Here is a 10,169-nt window from a genome sequence, read left to right on the forward strand (position 1 = left end):
ACTATGGCCTTAGATAGGTTTATATCTGGGTTTTGTTTTGTTTTGTTTTGTTTTTTTTCGGATACAGTGATAAATAGGATTTTCTCCTTAATTTCTCTTTCTATCCTTCATTGTTAGTGTTTAGGAATGCAAGTGATTTCTGTGTATTAACTTTGTATCCTGTGACTTTACTAAATTCATTCATTAGCTTTAGTAATTTTGTGGTGACATATTTAGGTTTTTCTATAGTATCATGTCATCTGCAGTGAGTTTTACTTCTTTTCCAATTTGTATTCCTTTTGTTTCTATTCTTTTCTGATGGCTGGGACTTCCAAGACTATTTTGAATAAAAGTGGCAAGAGTGGGCACCATTGTCTTGTTCCTGATCTTAGAGGAAATGCTTTCACTTTTGGCTGGCAACAGGAAACTTGGGTTTCAAGAGTGTTCCCATATTCTCTAACAGATAAGAGTGGTATGCTGAGCCTAAACTGTTTGTACAAACACAATAGTTCATGCTGGATAATCGCTTTTCTCCTGGGTGTCTGGCATTTGAGTATGTGCCAGGCAGAGGTGCCTTATGTGACCAGCATCAATAAAAATCATAGGTCCTGAGTCTCTAAGCAGCTTCCCTGGAAGATAACATTTTGTGCATGTTGTCACCACTCACTGCTGGAAGAATTCAGCTCTTTCTGTGTGAATCCACTGGGAAAGAACACTTGGGAGCTTGGGCTTGGTTTCCTCTTGACTTTGACCTTGTAAATACATGTTTCTAAGTGTAGAGAACTATCTCATCTCAGGCCTGGGGTTGACTATTTACTATCTCTAGGGTCCCCTCTTCCCAACTGTGTGGGTTATTAATAGTCTGTCCTATTTTAGTAACTCTGAGGCAACAAATAGGGAAAGGTAGGAAAAAATGAATCCATTTGAATTCCTGTGAGGAAGTCTTTTAAAGTTTTAATTGAGAGTGATGTCAGAAATAAATATACATGTATATTTACTGTAGGTTACATCTAATCTTTACGGTCCAGCTCTCACAACCGTACATGATCACTGGGAAGACCATAGCCTTGACTATGTGGACCTTAGTTGGCAGAGTAATGTCTCCGCTTTTTAGCACACTGTCTAGGTTTGTCATTGCTTTCCTGCCAAAAAGCAAATGTCTTCTGATTCATGGCTGCAGTCACAATCGGCAGTGGTTTTGGAGCCCAAGAAGAGGAAATCTGTCACTACTTTCACCTTTTCCCCTTCTATTTGCCATGCGTTAATGGGGGCAGATGCCATGATCTTAGTTTTTTGTCTTTTTTTTTATTTTTTTAATATTTAGTCTTAAGCCAGCTCTTTCACTGTCCTCTTTCACCCTCATCAAGAGGCTCTTTAGCTCCTTTTCCCTTTCTGCCATTAGAATGGTATCATCCACATATCTGAGGCTGTTAATGTTTCTCCTGCCTATTCTGATCCTAGCTTGTAACTCATACAGCCCAGCATTTCTCATGATATGCTCAGTATATCAGTTAAACAAACAGGGTGACAGTAGACAGCCCTGTTGTACTCCTTTCTTGATCATGAACCAACCAGTTGTCAAACAGGGTTCTAACTGTTACTTCTTGACCTGCGTACAGGTTTCTCAGGAGACACATAAGATGTTCTGGTATTCCCATCTCTCTAAGAGTTTTCCACAGGTTGTCATGATCCACATGGTAAAAGCTTTTAGCATAGTCAGTGAAAGAGAGATAGATGTTTTCCTGAAATTCCCTTGCTTTCTCTATAATCCAGTCAGTGTTGGCAATTTGATCTCTAGTTCCTCTTCCTTTTCTAAACCCAGCTTGGACAACTGGAAGTTCTTGGTCCACATAATGCTGAAGCCTAGCATGCAAGATTTTAAGCATGACCTCACTAGCATGAGAGATGAGTGCAATTGTCTGATAGCATGTTCTTTGGTACTGCCTTTCTTGGGAATTTGCTGTAAAGAAGGCAGAACACCAAAGAATTAATGCCTTTGAACTGTGGTGCTGGAGAAGACTCCTAAAAGTCCCTTGGGCAGCAAGGAGATCAAGCCAGTCAATCTTAAGGGAGATCAACCCTGAATACTCACTGGAAGGACTGATGATGAAGCTGAAGCCCAAGTATTTTGGTCAGCTGATGCAAACAGATGATTCATTGGAAACGTCCCTGATACTGGGAAAGAGGGCAGAAGAAGGGGGCATCAGATGGCTACATAGCATCACAGAAGCAATGAACATGAACTTTGGCAGATTCCAGGAGACAGTGAGAGACAGGGAGGCCTGGCGTTCTGCAGTCCATGGGGTTACAAAGAGTCAGACACAACTGGGTGACTGAACAACAGCAACAACATCTAATCTTGCTACATTTCTTTCCATTCAACTCTGCACATTACATGAGAAAACTAAGAGTTTGCTTCAGAACATATAGTGTATTTCCTGTTTGTTGCTTTTGCTTTGTAGCATTTTGTCAAAGTAAATCATACCCAGATTTTATGCTGAGTCCCGAAAGTCCTTCTAGAATCACTGAACGTATGGTGGTGGTGGGTACCTGTGACAATTAGATATAATAAAAATAAAAGGCTGGATAATCTGCATAGTCTTGTTGGACAGCAATGTATATTCGGTTAATAAGCCAGATTTTCTGCTCCTTAAAAAGTTTCCGGGCTTCCCTCGTGGCTCAGTGGTAAAGAATTCACCTGCCGATGCAGGAGACACAGATACAATCTCTGGTCCAGGAAGATCCCACGTGGACTGGAGCAACTAACCAGTGCACCATAACTATTGCGCCTACGCTCTGGAGCCCATAAGCCACAACTACTGAGCTCGCATGACCTAGAGCCCCTGCTCCACAACAAGAGAAGCCACTGCAGTGAGGAGCCCAGATGATATGGGGTAGGAGGGCGGAGGGCGGTTCAGGATTGGGAACTCATGTACACCCGTGGCGGATTCATGTCAATGTATGGCAAAAGCAATACGGTATTGTAAAGCAAAATAAAATTAAAATAAAAATTAAAAATAAATAAATAAAGTGTATTAAAAAAGGAAAGAAAGAAAGTAGCCCCCGCACACTGCAACTAGAGAAAAGCCCACGCAACAAGGAAGACCCAGCGCAGCCATAAATGAATAAATGAAATTATATAAAAAATCTGGCTGTCAACCATGCTAAATGTGACACATTTAAAAATAAAGAAACAAAAGTTTCCATGTTACTGAATAACCTTTTGGAGAAGATATCAGCATTCATAAGCTTTTTATTTAAAGTGACCAGCACTTTGGGTAGGTTGCTTCTGTGGAACAAACTCATAAAGAGAGGAAAACTCTCTCCCCTGTGACCTAGGGTTCTCAGGCCAACAAGGACTCTTCCAGACTCAATTTACTCATCTAAGATGACACCACTGGAAAGATTCACATCATCCTTAAAAAAGTGTTTGTGTAAATCTTACCAAGGCTGGCTAGGGATTAAATGAAAGCCTCTGTATGAATCTCTAAATAGCTGTGCCAACTTTTAACTTTGCACATCAGGATGCTACTTTATTACTTAAGCACTTGGATAAACACACTCTCTCATCCATATCAAACACGCCTTTCAAGTACTTCTCTTTGACCATCTCTTCTCTTAACTCCAGGTGGCATGAAGTTCAGTCAAAAACAGTTTTGAAGAAGGGAAAGAACAAAATACATTTCAAAATACATTTTCAAAATACATTTCAAAAATATAGCACTGCAGAAAAAAAATGATTTTTTTTTCTGAATAGTTACTACATTATATATGAGATGTGGATATGAGAGTTGGACTATAAAGAAATCTGAGCTCCAAAGAACTGATGCTTTTGAACTGTGGTGGTGGAGAAGACTCTTGAGAGTCCCTTGGACTGCAAGGAGATTCAGCCAGTCCATCCTAAAGGAAATCAGTCCTGAATATTTACTGGAAGGACTTATGTTGAAGCTGAAACTCCAATACTTTGGCCACCTGATGTGAAGAACTGACTCATTTGAAAAGATTCTGATGCTGGAAAAGATTGAAGGTGGGAAGAGAAGGGAACGAGAGAGGATGAGATGGTTGAATGGCATCACCGACTCAATGGGCATGAGTCTGAGTGAACTCAGGGAGTTGGTGATGGACAGGGAGGCCTGGCGTGCTGCAGCACATGGGGTCACAAAGAGTCGGACACGACTGAGGCACTGAACTGAACTGAACTGAACTATATTAGAAGAAATGTGGGATAAAAGGGGGGGAAAATACAGAAATCTTGATGATCTGATCTATAGAATACTGTAAAGAAAGACTGACCCATACATTTACTTCAACCTATCCCAAAATTTCAGGGAAATGGCAAACATTTGAAAACAAGTCTGAAACTGTGCTGGAAAAACAAGGGACAGTTTTATCAGCAGATGACAATAAACAGTGGAGAAACCTGCATCCCAACACAAGGAGACTCGGGCTTATTGAGATGCTTGCTGGTGGCTTCAGAAAATAGCTGTGCGAGTGGTGCCCACAACCTGCATGCAGACTTTCCCCTAATCCTGATGCCCCTGGGAAGGAAGCTGTGAAAGCTGAAGGCTCCAATCAAGCTTTAGCAGCAATGAAGCAAGCATATTTAACTTCTTCACAGATTTCTCCATCCCTTCAGAACCTATAGAAAGAATTGATGATTTTAAAATCTGTGAGTCTATTTCTGTTCTGTAAATAAATTTATTTGTATTATTTTCTTAGATTCACATATACATGATATCATGTAGTATTTGATGTTCTCTGTCTGACCTTTCACCTAGTTTGATAATCTCTAGGTCCATCCATGTTGGTGCAAATGGCATTATTTCATTCTATGTTATGGCTGAGTAATATTCTACCGGGGCTTCCCAAGTGGCGCAGTGGTAAAGAATCCACCTGCCGATGCAGGAGACTCAAGAGATGTGGATTTGATCCCTGGATAAGGAAGATCACCAGGGGTAGGAAATAGCATCCCACTCTAGTATTCTTGTCTGGAAAATGCCATGGACAGAGGAGCCTGGCAAACTACAGTCCATGGGGTTGCAAAGAATCAGACATGACTGGGCACACACATAGAATACACAGAATGCATCTAATACATAGAATAGAATATAAAGAAAATATGGTATATATATTTTTTCTTTATCCAGTCCTCTGTCAGTGGACATTTAGGTTACTTCCATGTCTTGGCTATTGTAAATAATGCTGTAATGAACATTAGGGTGGAAAGTGATAAGTTAAGAAAGATTAGGATTAACATATACACATGACTGTATATAACACAGCTAATTAATAAAAAGAACCTTACTGTATAGCACAGGAAAGTACTCAATATTTTGTAAAATCCTATATGGGAAAAGAATCTGAAAAATAGTGGAGATGAGTTTCAGTCATCTGAAAGTAGCACAACATTGTAAATCAACTATACTTCAATAAAAATTTTAAAAGGAAAAAAAAAAATGATGAGCTTGGCAATCACACATACTCTCCATGATTACAAAGAGTCCAGAACAGTATTACACTTACCAAAGTGTAGTAAATGCTAAATGGTTGACAAAAAGAACTTTAATTCTTTCATCAATACTTCAAGAAATGGTCACAATTTAAATTTTACATGACTAACTTCTCAATATATGTAGATAGGCTATGGCTTATAAACTATTTTTCTAAAGTAGTTTAAACACATGATTAACTTACACATAAAAAGATCACTCTACAAGTAAATTGATGGTCTTAATTACAAACTATGGTAGGTATTAGTGCAATAATTACAATAGCATTTTTCATATAATTCTAATGAAGGTAGTTTTACATATAATAATTTCAGAACCACAAACTCTTACTAAATAAAAAAAATGTTTCTTCCTTCCTTTCCCTCTCTTTTTCTTTTCTTCCTTCCTTCCGTTCTTTTTTTCAGTAAGCCATCCAACAAATAGACCAAATATTTTGGCTTCTTCTTTAGAGCACTCCCTATTCTGAGCACTGGAAAACATCATCAGTTCAGTTCAGTTCAGTCGCTCAGTCGTGTCCGACTCTTTGCGACCCTATGAACCGCAGCATGCCATGCCGCCCTGTCCATCACCTACTCCCAGAATTTACACAAATTTATGTCCATTGAGTCTGTGATGCCATCTAACCATCTCATCCTCTGTCGTCCCCTTCTCCTCCTGCCTTCAATCTTTCCCAACATCAGGGTCTTTTCAAATGAGTCAGCTGTTCACATCAGGTGGCCAAAATATTGGAGTTTCAGCTTCAACATCAGTCCTTCCAATGAACACCCAGGACTGATTTTCTTTAGGATGGACTGGTTGGATCACCTTGCAGTCCAAGGGACTCTCAAGAGTCTTCTCCAACACTGCAGTTGAAAAGCATCAATTCTTCGGTGCTCAGCTCTCTTTATAGTTCAACTCTCACATCCATACATGACTACTGGAAAAACCATAACCTTGACTAGATGGACCTTTGTTGGCAAAGTAATGTCTGTTTTATAATATGCTATCTAGGTTGGTCATAACTTTTTTCCAAAGAGTAAGCTTCTTTTAATTTCATGGCTGCAATCACCATTTGCAGTGATTTTGGAGCCCCCAAAAATAAAGTCTGACACTGTTTCCCCATCTATTTCCCGTGAAGTGATGGAACCGGATGCCATGATTTTCATTTTCTGAATGTTGAGCTTTAAGCCAACTTTTTCGCTCTCCTTTTCACTTTCATCAAGAGGCTCTTTAGTTCCTCTTCACTTTCTGCCATAAGGGTGGTGTCATCTGCATATCTGAAGAAAACATCATAGGAAAAGTAGATAGTTGTCTTACTGTAGGGGAGCTTACATTCTTGAGAAAGACATTTTAACTAAGATTAGGTCTGGCCTTAAATGACCAAAAACACTAAAAAATGATGGAAAACAAACTTGTAAAATGTGCTTGCAGTCCACTATCAGTTACAGTGCGGTGATTATCAAGCAGGTCTATCAAGTGTGGTTGTACAGGTCCTGCACTGCACAATTCTAGAAAGTGTCATTCAAACCATAGACATGGTAGATTTTTATCAACATTTTGACACAAATGAAAGCTGACTTCCTCAGTGAGAAATGCCTGACTTCTATTTTACAAAAAGGCACCATCCATGTTAATGAAGGAACCTCAACACCCTCATCTTACAGCTTCTGCTTTGTGATACTCAGGTCAGCCCTACAATTCAGCTCACAGGAGACAACAAAACTTAACTCTTTCCTGTAACTGTGCTTTCTACAGGTTATGCATTTCCCTTGAGCTCATGCATCCTTATCAGAACTTACAGACATAACCTCATCAAGCTGCAGAAGAGACTGAAAATGCCCTTCGTTCTGATCTGCCATATGTCTAAACAAAGATCAGAAGCCTTTCTGGTTCCTATCAAATGTGAATTAAAGTAGCCGATACTCTCTCCCCAAAAATAAGCCATGGAGACACCATACAGGTTCATAAACTTATATACATGGCAGATGATCAAACTTTTAAAATTGCCTTTGATAATGCACACTTAGAGAGATCTTTATTTCTCTGTGTTGTCCATAGGATTCTGCATAGTAATGTGCAAAAAATAAGCACTCAGTAAATATTTGATGAAAGACTGACCATTTCTACCTCCTGCTCTATTATTCTAGAAAGAGAAAAATTACCCTGTCTGATGACTCACCATATGCCTGAAGACTGACATCATCACCTCTCAGACTTATCTTCTGAACCAGCTAATCTGCTTTCCTTTATCTCTCCTGTTGATTCAGCTGAAGACACCTTAATTACCTTCTAGGTATTACTACAAACTCTTTCCACCTGGACCACATGAACAAATCTGATAAACCCAAAAGGCAATTAGTCCATAACACAGATTATCAGATTGCATCAAGTCTCTCCAACAGACTAAATATTCTGTATGCATTTGTCAGCAAGGACCTGTGGATGAAGATTGTTTTATCATCATTTTAGAGAGAATATGGGTTGATGGGGATAGTCACTATGGAGAACAGTACTGACATACACTAAAACACTAAAGACCCTGCAATCCCACTCCTGCGCATATGTCTGGACAAAATTGTAATTTGAAAAGATACATGCACTTCTATGCTTATATCAGCACTATCCACAATAGCCAGGACTTAGAAGCAACCTAAATGTTCTTTAAGAGATCAATGGATAAAGAAGATGGTGTATATACACCTAATGGAAATTACTAAGCCATAAAAAGAATGAAATAATGCCATTCACAGTAACATGGATGAATCTAGAGGTTGTATTAAGTGAAGTAAGTAAAGAGATTATCATATTAAGTGAAAGACAAACATCATGATATCACGTACATGTGCAATTGAAAAAAATACAAATAAATCTATACAAAAGGCAGATAGACCCAGAGACATAGAAAACAAACATGATTATCAAAGGGGAGGAATAGGATAAATTAGTCTTGGATTATTAAGTTTAAATTCCATCCTTCTGATAAATTTTCTCTTTGTATTTGACTAAAATAACTAATTTAGAAAAATTAACTCTCTGAAGGGAATTGAGGTTGGAAAATCTACTTAGCTCCTAAGGTTTGCTGCAGTCTTCAATAAGAAGAGATATATTTCCTTGAGAAAAATAAAGAAAGAAAAACTACTCTTCAGGGTGACATGATAAAGCCCAGGAATCCTTAACATCTTTTTGTTTACAATAAGCAATCTTTACAGACAGTTTGGGTGATGATAAAAGACACCTTTTAATTTGCAAGGCCCTTTTAGCCTGTTTCCTGGCAGTCATCATTCATTCATTCATTCACTTTTGGAACCCGTGCTGTATTCCAGGCGTTCTTCTAGCTTTGGGGACATGGCAATGAAGAAGAGTCACTTGCCATCATGGAAGTGAAACAAAATTTCCAGTCATTGTTAGCCTCTTTATTTTTTTATGAAATACTACTTTAGTTTAAGATAGGCCATATATTTTCATGTGTAAGCTTTGTTGACTGAGTTGGGACTCCTGATCTAAAATACAAATGGGTACATTATCAAAGATGCTTCTTTCTTTCCTCTTGGTTTTAACTAAATAATGTATTTTGTTGTTCAGTCACTCTTGCGTGTCCGACTCTGCAACCTCATGGACTGCAGCACACCAGCCTTCCTGTCCTTCAGTCTCCCAGTGCTTGCCAAAACTCATGTTAATTGAGTCAATAATGCCATCCAGCCATCTCGTCTTCTGTCATCACCTTCTCCTACCTTCAATCTTTCCCAGCATCAGTGTCTTTTCTAATAAGTTGGCATTTCACATTAGGTAGCCAAAGCACTGGAGCTTCAGCTTCATAATCAGTCTTTCCAATGAATATTCAGGATTGATTTCCTATAGGATTGACTGATGTGACCTCCTTGCAGTTCAAGGGACTCTCAAGAGTCTCCTCCACTACCACAGCTCATAAGCATCAATTATTTAGCATTCGGCCTTCTTTATGGTTCAACTCTCACATCAATACACGACTATTGGGAAAACCATAGCTTTGACTAGATAGACGTTTGTCAGCAAAGTATTGTCTCTGCATTTTAATAAGTTGTCTAGGTTTGTCACAGATTTTCTTCCAAGGAGCAAGCATCTTTTAGTTTTGTGGCTGCAGTCACCATCTGCAGTGATTTGGGAGCCCAAGAAAATAAAATCTGTTACTGTTTCCATTGTTTCCCCATTTATTTGCCATGAAGTAATGGGACCAGATGCCATGATCTTAGTTCTTTGAATATTGAGTTTTAAACCAACTTTTTCATTCTCCTCTTTCACGTTTATCAAGAGGCTCTTTAGTTCCTCTTCACTTTCTACCATAAGGGTCATGTCATCTGCATATCTGAGGTTGCTGATATTTCTCCCGGCAATGTTGATTTCATATTGTGCTTCATACAGCCCCGTGTTTCTCATGATATACTCTGCGTATAAGTTAAATAAGCAGGGTGACAGCCTTGATATTCTCCTTTCCCATTTTGGAACCAATCTGTTGTTCCATGTATGGTTCTAGTTGTTGCTTCTTGTACTGCGTACGGTTTCTCAGGAGGCAGGTAAGTGGCCTGGTATTCTCATTTCTTTAAGAATCTTCTGCAGTTTGTTGTGATTCACACAGTCAAATGTTTTAGGATAGCCAGTGAAGTAGATGTTTCCTTTTTTTTAATTCTCTTGCTTTTTCTATGAGCCAACAGATGTTGGCAATTT

The sequence above is a fragment of the Ovis aries genome, chromosome 17, assembly GCF_016772045.2.
Source record: "Ovis aries strain OAR_USU_Benz2616 breed Rambouillet chromosome 17, ARS-UI_Ramb_v3.0, whole genome shotgun sequence".
In the NCBI taxonomy this organism is placed as follows: Eukaryota; Metazoa; Chordata; class Mammalia; order Artiodactyla; family Bovidae; genus Ovis; species Ovis aries.